Source organism: Molossus molossus, unplaced genomic scaffold, assembly GCF_014108415.1.
Source record: "Molossus molossus isolate mMolMol1 unplaced genomic scaffold, mMolMol1.p scaffold_m16_p_21, whole genome shotgun sequence".
NCBI classification, from domain to species: Eukaryota; Metazoa; Chordata; class Mammalia; order Chiroptera; family Molossidae; genus Molossus; species Molossus molossus.
The window spans coordinates 36,437,478-36,440,310 of NW_023425357.1; the positions used below are offsets into that span (position 1 = coordinate 36,437,478).

Here is a 2,833-nt window from a genome sequence, read left to right on the forward strand (position 1 = left end):
CGGGACTCTCTGGTCCACAAGTTGACACTCCAAACGCTGAGCCAAACCAGCCAGGGCTTAAAACATGTTTTTATTGAATTTTTTTTTTTTTTTTTTTAGAGAGAGAGAGTAAGAAGAAAAGAGATAGACACATTGACCGGCTGCCTCCTGCACCCCACTACTGGAGATCAAGCCTGCAAGCCAGGCATGTGCCTTGGCTGGGAATTGAACTGGGACCTCTCAGTCCATGGGATGGTGCTCAATCCGTTGACCCACACTAGCCAGGCTGTATTTGAGCTTTTAAATAATCTTGCAGGTTAATTAACTTGCAAATATTCTCATCAAGGTAATTTTTTGCTCATGGCTAATGTTCTCAAACATTGCAACCAGATACATGAACCCAAGGGACCTGGGTTAGGTTGACCTTAGACTGAGCCTGCCAGGGGCCCAGTTATAGAGATATATGACTGCCAACTGGGTTCTAGCCCCAAGAGTACCTTACCCACTTGTATACTCAGTAAGCTGTGTGTCCAGTTCACTGGGCTAAGTTTATTAAATGAATGCTATGCTTTATTACAAAGAGTAATGGGCTTTGAGATCAGCTAGGCCAGCTTCTTCATTTGATGGATGAAATAGAAGCCCCGACAGGGAAAGGCACTAACTTGGATTAGGAAGAAAATGTGAGAAGAAAAAGATGCATGTGATCAGCTGAAGGAGACTCTTAAGTTACATTGTAGCATTGTGGATTTTTAAAAAAAATTAATCAGGTGAAAGCTGGAGTTTGTTTGTTTGTTTATTTAATGGAATGCTTCACAAATTTGCGTGTCATCCTTGCGCAGGGGTCATGCTAATCTTCTCTGTATTGTTCCAATTTTAGTATATGTGCTGCCGAAGCGAGCATGAAAGCTGGGGTTTAAAACAATTAAAATTTAAAAATGGTAATTTAAAAAATAGAACATAGCCCTAGCTGGTGTGGCTCAATTGGTTGGGGTGTCATTTCATACACTGAAAGGTCATGGATTCCATTCCTGGTCCGGGCACATACCCAGGTTGTGGGTTCCATCCCTGATTGGGGTGCATATGAGAGACAACTGACTGATGTCTCTCTAGAACACATTGCAAGATCCATTTTTTGTCATTTGCTTGCTTTTTTACCCTTTCTTTTCTATTTTCTCTTCAGCTCTATTTCCAGGACTGCTGTTGTGTTGTCTCCAGTGAAGTGTATTTTCTTCTTTGGTTTCTGTTTCATCTGTAAAATGAAGAATCTGGTTTGGCTGATCCAAAACCCTATTTTATTTTTTTCCCTACAATGGCTATGCCTGGCTTAACCTGCGAAAGTGTGACCCGAGCAAAGGTGAGAAAACTTGAAGGTGAAAGTCAGCTGGGTTCTTTGTCCGTGCCTGGGCTTTTGCTTGGAACTGATGACCACTGATCAGACAGCATCCAGGACACCACTCTTGGGGCCCTCTCAGAACCTATGTATATTCTAGGGGTAAGTCAGCTTCAGGTTCCTCGGTTACCATGGCGACCAGCCCGTTGACTTAGCCTCTGCTGCCCCTGGTGGACATCCAGACACTTGCATCTCTGTCATTTCCTTTGAAGGGTGTGTTCGGAAGGGCAGCTCTGTCCAGAGAGGTGATGGGTTGTGAACTGGCCCCTCTACTGCTAGACCCTGTCCTGAGCCTTGGTTTCAGCGGGTCTGCTCCCTGCCCCGCCTCTTCAACCATTCTGGCTTCTGTGCCCTGGGCCCAGGCTTCTCTGGCTTTGTCACCTAGACACAATAGCCCTAACCACCCACCCCTTCCAACCAGGTGCATAAGAAGGGCTCTTACCAAGAGTATTTCCAGAGTCCCTTTAAAGACTGAAAAATTCTGATGTGATGTAAACTAAAACACCCTTCTCTTGGCCAGACCCTCCCCCCTCCCCCAACACCCTGGATTCAGACCTCAGCTTCCGGAGCCACACCTCCGCCTCTGGAGCCACTTCTCCACATGGACCTTGTCCAGCCTTAGGATGAGATCCCATAGACGGGACAACCCGACCAGAATCTATGTAGGCATGAGTATGGTGGTGGGGCATCACCAGAGCTGGACGTGGCAGCCTCAGGTGGGAGGTGGGCAAGCATACAGAAGGCTAACCCTTGGGGATGGAGATGGGCAGTAACAAGGTTGGTGGTACAGCATGCTCTAGGGCATGCATGGGGAAGAGGGACCCACTACAGCCTGAGCTAGAAAGAATGGCTCCTTGGGGAATGTGATGCTGAATTGAGGCCCTAAGGATGACTAGGCATCTGGGCTGGAGTAGAGATTTCAGTGATGGTCAGCTTTAGTTGGGCTAACAGGTCTTTTCTTCAGAGTCTACTTTCCTGAAGGTGTTATTTCTCATCAGCAGTCCACTGATCCCACATCTCTTTCTTGCCCTTTTTCTCTTCTTATCCTGCCCCTCATTCCTGGGCAATCTCCTTTAGCCTCATGATTGTAACCAGCACCCCTTTGCTACATGTGATCCATTGTACCATGTCACACGCAGTCCCTTCTACCTGGACTGCTTTTGACTTACTTGCCTACCTAGTGAACTCATTCATCTTTCAAAACCAAGCTTGATGTTCACTCCTTTCTGGTGCCTTCTCAGAATCACCCTTTCAATTATGCTTTTTTACTCCACAAATTTCTATTGAGCACCAAGTGTTAGGTCCAGAATGTGACCCTACATTGTAACTTTCTATTCACTTGACAGTTTCCCCAACTGACCAGAATCTCCTGAAGGCAGGGGCCGGCAGGACTGTGTGGTTTGTTTTCTTTTCCTTTTTTCTTTAATATTTTCTTGATTTTTAGAGAACTGGGGAGAGGGAGAG

General features: G+C 46.2%; 1 non-coding gene across 1 annotated transcript; it reads right to left on the reverse strand.

Annotated features, from left to right (window-relative positions):
* Positions 1-773: 773 nt before the first annotated feature.
* LOC118639721 lies at positions 774-880 on the reverse strand. Its single transcript, XR_004961273.1, has one exon. It is a non-coding gene; the product is annotated as a U6 spliceosomal RNA (small nuclear RNA).
* Between the last annotated feature and the right edge of the window lie 1,953 nt (positions 881-2,833).